General features: G+C 44.4%; 1 protein-coding gene across 1 annotated transcript in view; it reads right to left on the bottom strand.

Moving 5' to 3' along the window:
* The window catches only part of TRAM1 (translocation associated membrane protein 1), a 641,016-nt gene that overhangs the window by 461,138 nt on the left and 163,014 nt on the right, over positions 1–16,864 (bottom strand). The gene's annotated exons all lie outside the window — the stretch shown is intronic.

Here is a 16,864-nt window from a genome sequence, read left to right as displayed (position 1 = left end):
GAAAAAAAAACCTTAAGGTTCATACACTATTCCTACATGATGTATTTTAGTTTTGACGTTTTCTTTCAAAATTATGTTCAGTAATCCACAGAAGCAAAAGGAAAAAGCAGAAGTTTCTTTTATCTGACACTCTGCAAAGCTACTCTAGATTTTACAAGTCTGCTACAGAATATTTTTAGTACTTCAAACAAACTCACAGGCAGATATGTTGCAATTACTATACGCCCTAAAAGGTACACTAGCAGATGCCCTATAGTTACTTAAATGGCATTACACAGACTGGGATTTACCACCAGGCAAGATACCACAACACTGGAAACACAAGGTAGAAAATAATCAGGAAAGTAACATTTTTATGGGTTCACACACTCAAAATGCACACTACATGCTGCTATGTTTTTTTCACAATAGTACTCTTCTGACTGTGTTAAAAAAGGGTGATTGTGAAGTGGAGTTTAGGGAAGAGTTAAGACTGGCACTGGGAGGCAGTGGCGAGTTACCGAATAGCTGGGTAACTACAGCAGAACTAGTAAGGGAGACAGCTAAAAAGGTGCTTGGTGTGACATCTGGACAGAGGAAGGAGGAAAAGGAGACCTGGTGGTGGAATGAGGAAGTACAGGAGAGTATACAGAGGAAGAGGCTGGCGAAGAAGAAGTGGGATTGTCAAAGAGATGAAGAAAGTAGACATGAGTATAAGGAGGTGAGGCGCATGGCAAAGAGAGAGGTGGCAATAGCTAAGGATAAGGCGTATGGAGAGTTGTATGAGAGATTGGACACTAAAGAGGGAGAAAAGGACCTGTACCGATTGGCTAGACGGAGGGACAGAGCTGGGAAAGATGTGCAGCAGGTAAGGGTGATAAAGGACAGTGAGGGAAAGGTACTCACAAGAGAGGAGAATGTGCTAAGTAGATGGAAAGAGTATTTTGAGAGGCTGATGAATGAAGAGAATGAGAGAGAGAAGGTTGGATGATGTGGGGATAGTGAATCAGGAAGTGAAACAGATTAGCAAGGAGGAAGTAATGACAGCTATGAAGAGGATGAAGAATGGAAAGGCTGTTGGCCCAGATGACATACCAATGGAAGCATGGAGGTGCTTAGGAGAAATGGCAGTGGAATTTTTAACTAAATTGTTTAATGAAATTTTGGAAAGTCAGAGGATGCCTGAGGAGTGGAGAAAAAGTGTTTTGGTACCTATCTTTAAGAATAAGGGTGATGTGCAGAGCTGCAGTAACTACAGAGGGATACAATTGATCAGTCACAGCTTGAAGTTATGGGAAAGAGTAGTAGAAGCTAGGTTAAGAAGGGAGGTGATGATTAGTGATCAGCAGTATGGTTTCATGCCAGGAAAGAGCACTACAGATGCAATGTTTGCTTTGAGAGTGTTATTGGAGAAATACAGAGAAGGTCAGAAGGAGCTGCATTGTGTCTTTGTAGACTTGGAGAAATGACAGGGTGCCTAGAGAAGAGTTGTGGTATTGTATGAGGAAGTCGGGAGTGGCAGAGAAGTATGTAAGAGTGGTACAGGATATCTACGAGGGTAGTGTGACAGTGGTGAGGACTGCAGTGGGAGTGACAGATCCGTTTAAGGTGGAGGTGGGATTACATCAAGGATCAGCTCCGAGTCCTTTCTTATTTGCAGTGGTGATGGACAGGTTGACAGATGAGATCAGACAGGAGGCCCCGTGGACTATGATGTTTGCAGATGACATTGTGATCTGTAGTGAGAGTAGGAATCAGGTTGAGGAGACTCTGGAGAGGTGGAGATATGCTCTAGAGAGCAGAGGAATGAAGGTCAGCAGGGCTAAGACAGAATATATGTGTGTAAATGACAGGGAGGGTAGAGGAATGGTGAGGATGCAGGGAGTAGAGTTGGTAAAGGTGGACGAGTTTAAGTACTTGGGATCAACAGTTCAGAGTAATGGTGAATGTGGAAGAGAGGTGAAGAAGAAAGTACAGGCAGGGTGGAATGGGTGGAGAAGAGTGTCAGGAGTGATTTGTGACAGACGGGTACCAGTAAGAGTGAAAGGGAAGGTCTACAAGAGGGTAGTGAGACCAGATATGTTATATGGGTTGGAGACAGTGGCATGACAAAAAGGCAGGAGTCAGAGCTGGATGTGGCAGAGTTAAAGATGTTAAGATTTGCACTCGGTGTGATTAGGATGGATAGGATTAGGAATCAGTATATTAGAGGGTCAGCTCATGTTGGACAGTTTGGAGACAAAGCAAGAGAGACAAGATTGCGTTGGTTTGGACATGTGCTGAGGAGGGATGATGGGTATATTGGGAAAAAGATGCTAAGGATGGAGCTGCAAGGTAAGACGAAAAGAGGAAGGCCTAAGATAAGGTTTATGGACGTGGTGAGAGAGGACATGCAGGCGGTTGGTGTGACAGAGCAAGAGGAAGAGGATAGGAAGAACTGGAAAGAAAAATAAATGTTCCATGTCATTTATTCATTCTGTGAATACCTGATTACTGCCACTGGTGGTCACAGGGAAGCTGTGACCTATACCAGCAAACATTCCTGCTATGCACAGGATGGAACAATGATGTGTGGTACAGCTACAGAACAAATCCTACTTAATCTACACCAACACATGTGAAACTGGAAAAATGAACTGAGAAACCACACCTACCAGCTGAGACAGCAAACAAACTCTGAATCTACACCTTTCATTACTCCATTAGCTATTTTTCTCTATTACAATCTCGGCATGCGTGTATGCCTATAACTGTACTTTTTGTACATTTAATAGACGTAATTGGAGTCTGTATATCTAAATTTTGTACAGTTTGTTTTTTTACATTTGTAATTGTTTAAAGCTATAACCACTGCCATGGTTCAAGTCTTAGCTAAAAAGGGTCCTTAGAACAATCCAGCAATATGGCTAACAAAGTAAATAAATAATGCACTCACAGCTGCGAGGCAAATCAGCCTAACACACGATGTGTGCATGCACACACACACGCCCACTCGCATATGCAAGTGCACATACACACAAACACATACTGCATGCCTTACGAAAGAGGGAAGAAACAGGAGCCTCCAGCAAAAATTCACACAGACACAGGCAGACAAACAAAACTGGCGCACAAGGCACCCCAGATGACAGCCAAACTGGAGAACTGAGCACTGTGAAGCAGCAATACTAGCCAGTGTGTGTCACCCAAAAATTAAACTTACAATATGCAGTATCAGACAGCAGTAACACAAGACACTGCAAAAACATACAAAGATACAGAATCTTGTAGAATGAATGAAGGTTTAAGCAAGAGTTTTTCAGAAATTACCCCTCTTCATAGTTAGTACAATCATGTCCATATAAATATACTTACAACAAGTGAAAGCTACGTACTTAACATATTGCTAGATTTGTACAGGTACTCCCATTTTCATCAGCTAGCATGACTAAGACCAGAAGGATTCAGCCAAACATATACAACTTTCCCAAAATATTGCCCCCCCACACACTCACAACACTGTGTGAAAGACCCTCTTCGGACCTCAGTTACAGCACACTGAGGAGACGTAACAAATAAAAAACAGCGGCCACAACCGCAACCAAACTAGAACAATAGCAAAGTAAACTTTCCAGGCCCCATCAGGACTGAGGCAGGGGCCAGAGATAGTACAGTTTTGTACCTACCATAAATGTAGATGTTCGAGTGCTAATACAGCTGCAGTAATCACAGATGGGTTCTCTGCCGTCAGGCGGTCCCTCGGTCGGCCGAATTCCAAAGTCCTGGTCCGGCGTCGGTTGTTGTCGCTTTCTCTTCTGACGCCAGTGAGGCCAGAGTATATAAGACACAGCCGACGCCATGTTCTTCAGTCTTTCTTGCCCCAGATGTCAGGTGCACCCAGAAGGAAGGCAATACATAAACTATGCTTATATGTATATATACAAGTAATGCAATATAACCCAAAATAAGTGGGTGCAAGCAAATAAACCAAAGAAGGATAACCCAGTCAGGTTGTATGAAGGGGTTGTTAGGCCCTATGCCTTTACCAAGTGGGGAAGGAGGGAGGGAAACCTGTACTGCAGCTGTATTAGCACTCGAACATCTACATTTATGGTAGGTACAAAACTGTACTATGTTCATCGTGCATACAGCTGCAGTAATCACAGATGGGTAGAGTCCCAAAGCTACGCACAGGGTGGTAGGTACTAGGAGGAACTGGGTTGAGCCAGAATGCCCTGCAAAACAGCAGTGGCAAAGCCTGCTCTTGTTCTGGAATATAAAGGCAGGTGGTAGTGTTTTGTGAAGGTATGTACAGAACTCCAAGTGGCTGCCTCCAAAATATCTTTGGTAGGAACTCCTCTGAGGAAGGCTGTAGAGGTAGCTGTGGCCCTGGTGGAGTGAGATCTGATACCTGTAGGAACAGATTTCCCATGATAGGAATAACAAAACCGTATGCAGTGGCCTATCCACTTTGAAATAGTCTGCTTGGAAACTGGCTTCCTTGAGCCCCTACAGCATAGGACACAAAGAGTTGTTCTGATTTCCTGAAGGACTTTGTTCTGTCCAAATAGTAACGTAGCTGCCTATGGATGTCTAAAGAATGTAGTAGCCTTTCCTCTTTGTTTTGAGGATTGGGGTAAAAGGTAGGAAGGTGTATGGCTTGATTTAAAGCTACCCTGGATACCACTTTAGGCATAAATGATGGGTTGGTACGAAGGGCAACCCTGTCCTGATGGAAAATGAGAAAGGGCTGCACCGCCATGAGGGCCTGTAGCTCCGAAACTCTACGAGCTGAAATAGCCAGAAGGAAGGCAGTTTTCCAGGACAAATATTGCAAATCTGTTGAGGCAGCTTGTTCAAAAGGAGGCAATGTTAACTTTTCTAGTATGTAATTAAGATCCCAGGCTGGTATTGGTTGTCTCCTTGGTGGTCTTATATTCTTAGCCCCTCTGAGGAACTGTCGTAAGAGTGGGTGAGAAAATAAAGGAGGATCCGTGTTGAATTCTGCAGAAATGGCTGAGGCATGGATTTTTATGGAAGAAAATTAAAGTCCACTGTTCAGCAGCTCAGCTAGATACTGTAATACCTGAGGCAAGTTCAGTTTTCTAGGGTCCTGGCCTTTTTTCTCATTCCAAGAACAAAACCGCTTCCATTTTGCGGAGTAAGCTTTTCTAGTAGATGGCCTTCTGGCCTCCAAAATGACATCCTGCACCTCCTTGGAGAGTAGGGTCTGTTGTGGTGTTAAGGGATTTTCCATGCAGCGAGATTGAGTGTTTTCAGCTGACTGTGAAGAGTTTTGTAGCTGTGCTGAGTCAGCAGAAGAGGCATTAGAGGCAGGGACCAGGGGGGAGTATGTGTTAGGCTCCTCAGCAGTGGGTACCAGTGTTGCCTTGGCCAATCTGGAGCAATCAGTATCATCTTTGGTCTGTCTGCTCTTGCTTTCAAAAGCACCTTGGGCAGAAGAGACAGAGGTGGAAATGCGTAAACGGTCCATGCTGTCCAACTGAATGAAAGGGCGTCCACTCTCCAGGCCTTTGGATGAAAGGTCCTCGAACAAAACTTTTCCAATTGATGATTCCTGTGGGAGGCAAAAAGATCTATGTCTGGCCTCCCCCACATTTGGATTATTTCTGTAAACACCTGAGGATGTAACTTCCATTCGTGTGGATCTGTCATATTTCTGCTTAAATTGTCTGCCAGCGTGTTTTCCAATCCTGGCAGGTACTGTGCTTGAAGTTCGATTTGCCATTCCAGAGCCAAGTTCCAAAGAGTCATATCTAGTCTGCACAAGGGGTATGAATGTGTTCCTCCTTGTTTGTTTATGTACCACATTACTGTGGTGTTGTCTGTTCTTATTAGTAATTGTCCTGGATGCAGGAAGTCCTTGAAAGCTGTAATTGCATTTATTACTGCTAGCATTTCTTTTTGATTGATGTGAAGGTGCTTTTCCTTTTGGGACCATTTGCCCTGGATGCACCTGTCCGTCATGTGCGCCCCCCCAGGCGTAATCTGAGGCGTCTGTTGTGATAACTTGCTTTGCTTGAGGCTTGCAGAATGGGAGGCCTGTGTTTGCTTGACATGCTTGGGCCCACCATAGAAATTCCTTTTGCAAACATGGGATTATTGGTATTATTGTTTCCAAACTGTGACTGTGTTGAGACCATAGGTTTTTTAGGTACCATTGAAGTTTCCTCATATGCAGCTTTGCACATGGGATTAAAAGAATGCAAGATGCCATGAATCCCAGAGCCTGCAGGATTTTCCTTGCAGTAAGCCTGGTACTTTTTTCTAGTATTTTGAAGTACTGAGATAGTTGCCCCTGTTTTTCTGGCGTAAGGTAGGCCATCTGGGTGTTTGTGTCCAAGTTGGCACCCAGGAAAATTATTTTCTGAGATGGTGTTAGCCTTGATTTCTCTTTGTTGATTGTGTATCCCAGAGCATGCATTAACCGTGTCACATATGCCAGATGTTCCAGAAGTATGTTCTTGCTGTCCGCTTGGATCAGGCAGTCATCCAAATAAGGGTAAATTTGTATCCCTTGAAGTCTGCAGTAGGCAATCACTGATGCCAGGCACTTTGTGAATACTCTGGGCGCAGTAGATAAGCCAAAGGGCAATGCAGAGAATTGATAGTGGATTGAACCTGCAAGAAATCTGAGGTATCTTCTGCAGCTTTGTCTGACTGGGACATGCAGGTATGCCTCCTTGAGGTCCAATGTTACCAGCCAAAACCCCTTGCCCAGCATGGGAAGAAGTTGCTGTAATGTGAGCATCTTGAATTTTGGTACGAGTAGAAATGTGTTTAGGATGGATAAGTCCAAAATGGGTCTCCAGTCGGTTCCTTTCCTTGGTACCAGAAAAAGTCTTGAATAGAAACCTTGACCTTGTTCGTGAGTAGGTACCTCTTGAATAGCTCTCATGCTTATGAGCTTTGAAATTTGTAGTTGTGCCTCTGCCCTTTGATTCAGTGGCAGGTTTGGCATGCCTCTCATTTTTGGAAGAGTGTGAAATTGAAATTTGTAGCCTCTGTTTATAATGTCCAGGATCCATTTGTCTGTTGTGACAATATGCCAATTGCCTGCAAATAATGCTAGCTTTCCTCCCAAAGGTGCTGCCAGCTGAGACATGCTTGGCATGGAAATGAGGGAGTCATTGGGTTTGCTTCCTGTATTGTTGTGCACTGTCCTCGCCACCTCTTGGTGCTGGAGTTTGCCGTTGTCGGCCTCTGTATGATCCTTGTGATTGCCCTCTGCCCCTTGTGCGCCTGTATCTACCTCTTTGGGGCTTGTCAGTGGCTGGAAAGGACCAGTTTTTTGAAGGCCAATTTCTGCTAAAACGTGGAGGTTGGACCTGTAAAAAGGCTTTGACAGTTTGCATAGATTTGGCTTTTTCCTCCATTTTCCGTAGTATCTCCTCAGCATTAGTACCAAACAGCACATCCTTTTGTAAAGGAGCATCTAGAAGTTTAGCTTTCACATGATCGGGCAAGTTTTGTTCTCTAAGCCAGGCATGTCTGTGAATGACTGATACTGTAGCAGCCGCTCTACTTGAGGCCTCTAGGGCATCATAACCACATTGTAAAGTATGTTTACCCACTTGCTCTGCACTATGCATCATATCCTGTAACTCCCTCAAATCTGGTTGTTCAGGTTGAGACATTTTATTCCTTAATTGAGATAACAGGAACTGTTGATATTTAAGCATATGAAACTGACAATTTAGGGCCCTCATGGCTAGGGTGGCCGAGGTATATACCTTTTTTCCCCACCTTTCTAAAGATCTTGACTCTCTTTCTGCAGGAAGAGGGTTCTTGGCAGTGGAGGCCTTCAATCCCTTGGGGCCTTGTGAAATGGTTTCAGGGTCAGCATTATGGCTTTTGAAGAGAAATTGGTGAGAGTTAGGTACTCTGTAGTACCTATCAGGTTTGACTGGCGCAGGAGGCAGAGAATCCGGGTTAAGGCAAGCCTCCGAATAAACATCATCAAGTATGTCCAAAAAGTACAGTTTTGTACCTACCATAAATGTAGATGTCCGAACTGGATAGCATCTGCAGTCATAACAACTGGGTTGTCCTGTCGTCAGGCAGCCCTTCAGTCGGCCGGATTCCAAAGTCCGGTCCGCTTCGCTGATGTCGCACTCCACCCGACGTCATCTCTGTTGGTCTTCGGGTATAAAGGCATCAGCCGACGCCATTTTCCTCAGTGTTTCTTGCCCCAGATGCCAGTTGCCCTCATGGAAGGCTAAAATTTGGATAAATGCCAATGTTTCCAAAAGGATAGAAGGTAAACACAAAAGTAAGCATGTATGTACATATATACAAACAAATACACCATAAGAGACTCCCCCCCCACTAGCTAGCTATTAGGAGGGTAAACACCCTAGGAGTACCACAGAGGGGAAGGAGGAGGGTAATCCTGACTGCAGATGCTATCCAGTTCGACATCTACATTTATGGTAGGTACAAAACTGTACTATGTCCTTCATGGATGCATCTGCAGTCATAACAACTGGGTAGAATACCATAGCCAACAAGGGAGGAGGATAAAACTAGATTATGGTGTGTTTAGGATCCCTTTGCAGTACAGCAGTGGCAAACCCTGCTCGGGATCTGGAATATAGAGGTAAATTATAATGCTTGGCAAATGTATGCACGGAGGTCCAAGTAGCCGCCTCAATAATGTCTTTGGTTGCCACCGTAAGAAGGCTGTGGTAGTGGCTGCTGCCCTTGTAGAATGAGGTCTTATGTTCTGTGGAATTGGTTTTCCATGGAAGGAGTAACAGAATCGTATGCAATTTCCTATCCATTTGGAGATTGTCTGTTTGGAAATAGCTTTTCCTTCCCTTCCTGTTGCATAGGCTACAAAAGTTGGTCAGTCTTTTCTGCTACTTTTAGTTCTGTCCAAATAGTAGCGTAGCTGTCTATGTACATCCAAGGTATGCAATATTCTTTCCCTCTGTTTTGTGGGTTGGGAAAGAAGGTAGGTAGGTGGATTGCCTGGTTTAAAGACACTCTGGATACCACCTTAGGCATAAATGTAGGATTAGTTCTCATAGACACTCTATCTTGGTGGAAGATTAGGAAGGTTGCACTGCCATTAAGGCCTGTAGTTCTGAAACCCTCCTTGCTGAAGTAATTGCCAGTAGGAAAGCAGTTTTCCATGACAGGTGTTGTAGGTCTGCTGTTGCTGCTGGTTCAAAGGGTGATAGTGTCAATTTTTCTAGCACAAAGTTTAGGTCCCAAGCTGGTAATGGTGGTTTCCTTGGAGGTTTTACATTCTTGATTCCTCTGAGGAACTGCTTGAGCAAAGGGTGAAAAACAGGTGGATCAAAGCTGTATTCTGCTGAAATAGCTGATGCATGTATCTTGATGGAGGAGTAGGACAGGCCTGAATGAAGAAGTTCGCTAGGTACTCCAGAATGTTAGGTATATCTATGTTTGACACATCTTTTCCTCTTTCAGTACTCCAAATGACAAACCTTTTCCATTTTCCAGCATAGTTTCTTCTTGTTGAAGGTCTGCGTGCTTCAAGAATAATGTCTCTAACTCTTTGGGAAAGTTCTGGATTAGCTGCTGCTATGTGATGTTCCATGCAGTCAGTTGCAACGTTTTTAGGTTTGGATGTATGATGCTGTAGTTGTTCTGAGTTAACATCAAAGGCATCAGGGGTATTGGCCACATATTGTTCCGAGACATGCTCCTCAGCAGTGGGTACCAGTGTTGTCTTGGCCAGTTTGGAGCTATCAGGATTATCCTTGGACGTTCTTCCTTGATTTTTAGTAATACCTTGTGTATCAAGGGAAGAGGTGGGAATGCATATGCTGTTAGGCCTTTCCAGCTGAAGGAGAGCGAATCCACTTTCCATGCTAGTGGGTGGAATGTCCTTGTGCAGAATTTTTTGAGCTGGTGATTGGTAGGTGATGCAAATAGATTTATCTGTGGCATTCCCCATTTCTTTGAGATGGTCTTGAAGATGTCCGGGTGCAGCTTCCATTCGTGGGCATCCGATGTGGTTCTGCTTAATATGTCTGCTAGAGTATTCTCCTTTCCCGGTACAAATATTGCCTGTAACTGGATGTTGTAGCTGAGTGCCAGGGTCCACAGCTCCAAAGTCATTCTGCATAGAGGGTATGAATGAGTGCCTCCCTGTTTGTTGATGTACCACATGACTGTGGTGTTGTCTGTCCTTATCATCAACTGGCCCTCTTTGAGAAATGGTCTGAACTTTTGGATTGCCAGTTTTACTGCCAGCATTTCTTTTAGGTTGATGTGCAGGTGAAGTTGATCCTGTGTCCACAATCCTTGCACGCATTTGTCCAGCATGTGGGCCCCCATCCTAGGTCTGAAGCGCCTGTTGTGATGGTCTGGCTTGCTTGACATCTGCGAAAGGGTAGCCCTGGGTTTGACTGGCATGCCTGAGCCCACCACAGGAACTCCTGTTTTAAGCATGGAATTAATGGGATTTCTGTTTCTAGGTTGTGTCTGTGTTGGGACCATAAATTCTTTAGGTACCACTGTAGTTTTCTCATATTTAGTCTGGCAAATGGAACCAAGATTATGCATGATGCCATGAAGCCCAAGGCCTGCAGTACTTTTCTTGCTGTTAACTTGTTCAGTTTTGTTAGTGCCAAGAAGTAAAGAGGAAGTTCTTTTGTTTTTCTAACTATGCTTATATGTATATCGTATGCCTTTACCCAGTCAGGTTGTATGGAAGGGGTTGTTAGGCCCTATGCCTTTACCAAAGTGGGGAAGGAGGGAGGAAACCTGTACTGCAGCTGTATTAGCACTTTCGAACATCTACATTTATGGTAGGTACAAAACTGTACTATGTTCATCGTGCATACAGCTGCAGTAATCTGAATGGAGTAGAGTCCTAAAGCTACGCACAGGGTGGTAGGTACTAGGAGGAACTGGGTTGAGCCAGAATGCCCTGCAAAGCAGCAGTGGCAAAGCCTGCTCTTGTTCTGGAATATAAAGGCAGGTGGTAGTGTTTTGTGAAGGTATATACAGAACTCCAAGTGGCTGCCTCCAAAATATCTTTGGTAGAAACTCCTCTGAGGGAAGGCTGTAGAGGTAGTTGTGGCCCTGGTGGAGTGAGATCTGATACCTGTAGGAACAGATTTCCCATGATAGGAATAACAAAACCGTATGCAGTGGCCTATCCACTTGAAATAGTCTGCTTGAAACTGGCTTCCCTTGAGCCCCTACAGCATGGGACACAGAGTTGTTCTGATTTCCTGAAGGACTTTGTTCTGTCCAAATAGTAGCATTAGCTGCCTATGGATGTCTAAAGAATGTAGTAGCCTTTCCTCTTTGTTTTGAGGATTGGGGTAAAAGGTAGGAAGGTGTATGGCTTGATTTAAAGCTACCCTGGACACCACTTTAGGCATAAATGATGGGTTGGTACAGAAGGCAACCCTGTCCTGATGGAAAATGAGAAAGGGCTGCACCGCCATGAGGGCCTGTAGCTCGAGAAACTCTACAGAGCTGAAATAGCCAGAAGGGAAGGCAGTTTTCCAGGACAAATATTGCAAATCTGTTGAGGCAGCTTGTTCAAAAAGGCAATGTTAACTTTTCTAGTATGTAATTAAGATCCAGGCTGGTATTGGTTGTCTCCTTGGTGGTCTTATATTCTTAGCCCCTCTGAGGAACTGTCGTAAGAGTGGGTGAGAAAATAAAGGAGGATCCGTGTTGAATTCTGCAGAAATGGCTGAGGCATGGATTTTTATGGAAGAAAATTAAAGTCCACTGTTCAGCAGCTCAGCTAGATACTGTAATACCTGAGGCAAGTTCAGTTTTCTAGGGTCCTGGCCTTTTTTCTCATTCCAAGAACAAAACCGCTTCCATTTTGTGTAGTAAGCTTTTCTAGTAGATGGCCTTCTGGCCTCCAAATGACATCCTGCACCTCCTTGGAGAGTAGGGTCTGTTGTGAGTGTTAAAGGGATTTTCCATGCAGCGAGATTGAGTGTTTTCAGCTGACTGTGAAGAGTTTTGTAGCTGTGCTGAGTCAGCAGAAGAGGCATTAGAGGCAGGGACCTGGGAGGAGTATGTGTTAGGCTCCTCAGGAGTGGGTACCAGGTGTTGCCTTGGCCAATCTGGAGCAATCAGTATCATCTTTGGTCTGTCTGCTCTTGCTTTCAAAAGCACCTTGGGCAGAAGAGGCAGAGGTGGAAATCATTAAGCGGTCCATGCTGTCCAACTGAATGAAAGGGCGTCCACTCTCCAGGCCTTTGGATGAGAGGTCCTCGAACAAAACTTTTCCAATTGATGATTCCTGTGGGAGGCAAAAAGATCTATGTCTGGCCTCCCCCACGCTTTGATTATTACTGTAAACACCTGAGGATGTAACTTCCATTCGTGTGGATCTGTCATATTTCTGCTTAAATTGTCTGCCAGCGTGTTTTCCAATCCTGGCAGGTACTGTGCTTGAAGTTCGATTTGCCATTCCAGAGCCAAGTTCCAAAGAGTCATGTCTAGTCTGCACAAGGGTATGAATCGTTCCTCCTTGTTTGTTTATATACCACATTACTGTGGTGTTGTCTGTTCTTATTAGTAATTGTCCTGGATGCAGGAAGTCCTTGAAAGCTGTAATTGCATTTATTACTGCTAGCATTTCTTTTTGATTGATGTGAAGGTGCTTTTCCTTTTGGGACCATTTGCCCTGGATGCACCTGTCCGTCATATGCGCCCCCCAGGCGTAATCTGAGGCGTCTGTTGTGATAACTTGCTTTGCTTGAGGCTTGCAGAATGGGAGGCCTGTGTTTGCTTGACATGCTTGGGCCCACCATAGAAATTCCTTTTGCAAACATGGATTATTGGTATTATTGTTTCAAACTGTGACTGTGTTGAGACCATAGGTTTTATAGGTACCACTGAAGTTTCCTCATATGCAGCTTTGCACATGGGATTAAAAGAATGCAGATGCCATGAATCCCAGAGCCTGCAGGATTTTCCTTGCAGTAAGCCTGGTGCTTTTTCTAGTATTTTGAAGTACTGAGATAGTTGCCCTGTTTTTCTGGCGTAAGGTAGGCCATCTGGGTGTTTGTGTCAAGTTGGCACCAGGAAAATTATTTTCTGAGATGGTGTTAGCCTTGATTTCTCTTTGTTGATTGTGTATCCCAGAGCATGCATTAACCGTGTCACATATGCCAGATGTTCCAGAAGTATGTTCTTGCTGTCCGCTTGGATCAGGCAGTCGTCCAAATAAGGGTAAATTTGTATCCCTTGAAGTCTGCAGTAGGCAATCACTGATGCCAGGCACTTTGTGAATACTCTGGGCGCAGTAGATAAGCCAAAGGGCAATGCAGAGAATTGATAGTGGATTGAACCTGCAAGAAATCTGAGGTATCTTCTGCAGCTTTGTCTGACTGGGACATGCAGGTATGCCTTCTTGAGGTCCAATGTTACCAGCCAAAACCCCTTGCCCAGCATGGGAAGAAGTTGCTGTAATGTGAGCATCTTGAATTTTGCAGTAGAAATGTGTTTAGGATGGATAAGTCCAAATGGGTCTCCAGTCGGTTCCTTTCCTTGGTACCAGAAAAAGTCTTGAATAGAAACCTTGACCTTGTTCGTGAGTAGGTACCTCTTGAATAGCTCTCATGCTTATGAGCTTTGAAATTTGTAGTTGTGCCTCTGCCCTTTGATTCAGTGGCAGGTTTGGCATGCCTCTCATTTTGGAAGAGTGTGAAATTGAAATTTGTAGCCTCTGTTTATAATGTCAGGATCCATTTGTCTGTTGTGACAATATGCCAATTGCCTGCAAATAATGCTAGCTTTCCTCCCAAAGGTGCTGCCAGCTGAGACATGCTTGGCATGGAAATGAGGAGTCATTGGGTTTGCTTCCTGTATTGTTGTGCACTGTCCTCCACCTCTTGGTGCTGGAGTTTGCGTTGTCGGCCTCTGTGATCCTTGTGATTGCCCTCTGCCCCTTGTAGCCTGTATCTACTTCTTTGGGGCTTGTCAGTGGCTGGAAAGGACCAGTTTTGAAGGCCAATTTCTGCTAAAGCGTGGAGGTTGGACCTGTAAAAGGCTTTGACAGTTTGCATAGATTTGGCTTTTTCCTCCATTTTCCGTAGTATCTCCTCAGCATTAGTACCAAACAGCACATCCTTTTGTAAAGGAGCATCTAGAAGTTTAGCTTTCACATGATCGGGCAAGTTTTGTTCTCTAAGCCAGGCATGTCTGTGAATGACTGATCCTGTAGCAGCTCTGCTTGAGGCCTCTAGGGCATCATAACCACATTGTAAAGTATGTTTACCACTTGCTCTGCACTATGCATCATATCCTGTAACTCCCTCAAATCTGGTTGTTCAGGTTGAGACATTTTATTCCTTAATTGAGATAACAGGAACTGTTGATATTTAAGCATATGAAACTGACAATTTAGGCCCTCATGGCTAGGGTGGCGAGGTATATACCTTTTTCCCCACCTTTCTAAAGATCTTGACTCTCTTTCTGCAGGAAGAGGGTTCTTGGCAGTGGAGGCCTTCAATCCCTTGGGGCCTTGTGAAATGGTTTCAGGGTCAGCATTATGGCTTTTGAAGAAATTGGTGAGAGTTAGGTACTCTGTAGTACCTATCAGGTTTGACTGGCGCAGGAGGCAGAGAATCCGGTTAAGGCAAGCCTCGAATAAACATCATCAAGTATGTCCAAAACAGGGGGTATCGCCAGAGGTCTGTGTTGAGGTAACAAAAGAAATTCCCTAAGTCTTTTCTTAGAATCTGAAAAGTCTTGGCCTTCCCAATGGAAGTGTTCCCTCAAGGTGTGCAAGGTTTCCCCAAAGGAAAAATCCTCAGGAGGGATACAGAAGGGATGGACTGCTTTGCATCGAATCCTCAAAAGGAGTAAGAGTGTTCCTCTACATCAGAATGTTCTGATAAAATGGATCCCTGATCAGAAGAGGGAGAATCTTTCTCCACTCTGGGTCTCTTGTCTGGAGGGGGTTGAGAACCTCTGATAGGAGTAATTAAATGCTCAGTGATTTTAAGCATCTGTTTTTTAGGCATGGGACCTGGGGATGGGCCCTGTGCAACAGGCCTGTTGGGATGCCTGGCTGCTTTGGATTTAGTAAAGGCCTTAATAGAAAAAGAAGATGAGGGTCTAAAGACACCATAGGTGGAGGTGGACCTGTCCACATTAGTAGGCTCAACATTAGCAAAGGCTTCGGTGGTTGTAGTCTGGGAAAGGGCCGAGGTCCCAGCGGTCTCGGGTACAGAGGACACCGCCAAAGGAGTGTCGTCGGTAATCAGGGACTGCAAAGGCGTCTCGCTGAGAACCGGACCACGTGTAGCCTGGTTTGGCGTGGTGTCGGCGGGGACCGCGGGCCTCGCATGTCAGTCCTTCTCCTTGCGTTTTTTGGACAAAGCGGTGGTGAGTGTCCGGCGACATCTTATAATCAGCTTTACCAAAATAGTGTTGGGTGAACTCCGGCGCTTAATAGTCGTTTATTGAAGGTGGCGCCAAGCGACAGCCGAGACATCGTGGTCTGGGCCTAAACAAGGTATGCAGAGGGAATGGAAATCCTTATGCGGTATTTGCTTCCCACAAGAAATACAATTATTAACTTTTTCTGACATCGGTCTGAGGCAAGAAAAGGTTCCCAAATGGGGTACTTAGCTTTAATGAAGACTTCGGTTTCCAAAATTTTCGTAATTCAGGAGCTGGCCGACCGGCACTTGCGAACTGCTTCTGCTTCGGGCACCGCGTGGCAAAAAAGACTGAAGAACATGGCGTCGGCTGTGTCTTATATACTCTGGCCTCACTGACGTCAGAAGAGAAAGCGACAACAACCGACGCCGGACCAGGACTTTGGAATTCAGCCGACCGAGGGACCGCCTGACGGCGGAGAACCCATCTGTGATTACTGCAGCTGTATGCACGATGAACATCAGGCAAGTCATTAAAGATGAAACTACCCATACAGATTAGCAGTGCATTAAGTATATAGCATTCATACCTCATATGGGACGTTCCATCTTTAGTAACCATTACGAAACAGACCTCAGCATATTGTGCAGGGTGGATCCTCACAGAAACATTCCCCTAATGGCCGTGGCAGATAAAATCGAAATAGACATCACATCCAGTTTATAATGTGTTACAAAAGTATATTCAGTGACACCCACAGTCTGAAAGTCACTTTGACAAGGCCAGTTTGGCTGTGATTTTTTTCTAGTGTCTTTAGCGCACTCTAGACACAATCTGAACTGCCTGTGAACATCCACACAATGCACTGCATTAAACATCTATATACATTCTACACAGTTATCATAATTTAGAAAGAAAACAGGCATATTATTCACTGCTTGTCAAGATTGGTTTCAGCAGTTACCATGGGCATGAAAGGAGGGTTACTTCTCTTGGGCACCCCATCTTTATGAAAAGCCAGATAAAGATGGTGGATATAAAGACTAAATTCTACTGATGGAGGAGACAGCCACAAAAAAAAAAAAAAAAAAAACACTTGGGTCCATAAAGCAGCAGGTTCAAAGGACAGAAGAATTATTTCCCCAACACAACACACCTACACAAATAATATATAAACAGTTTGAGATATAATTAGGTGGAATTGGCAGGTATTAGTAGTGGATGAAAAGATTAACATTGTTGGTCTAAATCCTTCGTTTGCATTAAAAATGGAAAGTCACTGAAGCAAAGGTTATGTTATGGGGTAAGGATTAAGAAAATTAAACTTTCTGATAGGACAGGAACTTTTCCCTGCCGTATGTGTAAAGCTTGCCCATTCATTTCAAGGAAGAATTATTTGTCCACCCCGCGACAGGAATTAAATACAAGGTGGATTTATATGCAGACTGTACTAGTGCTGAGTCTACCTCGCTATATGTAAAAATGCCAGTTTTTATATGGGGATGACTAGTAGAAAACTGAAAGACAGGATACTGGAACATGC

The sequence above is a fragment of the Protopterus annectens genome, chromosome 3.part1 (genome assembly GCF_019279795.1).
Source record: "Protopterus annectens isolate FY-2018-M chromosome 3.part1, PAN1.0, whole genome shotgun sequence".
NCBI classification, from domain to species: domain Eukaryota; kingdom Metazoa; phylum Chordata; order Ceratodontiformes; family Protopteridae; genus Protopterus; species Protopterus annectens.
Note: the sequence above shows the minus strand (reverse complement) of the source record. Positions and strands in the feature narration are given on the sequence as shown.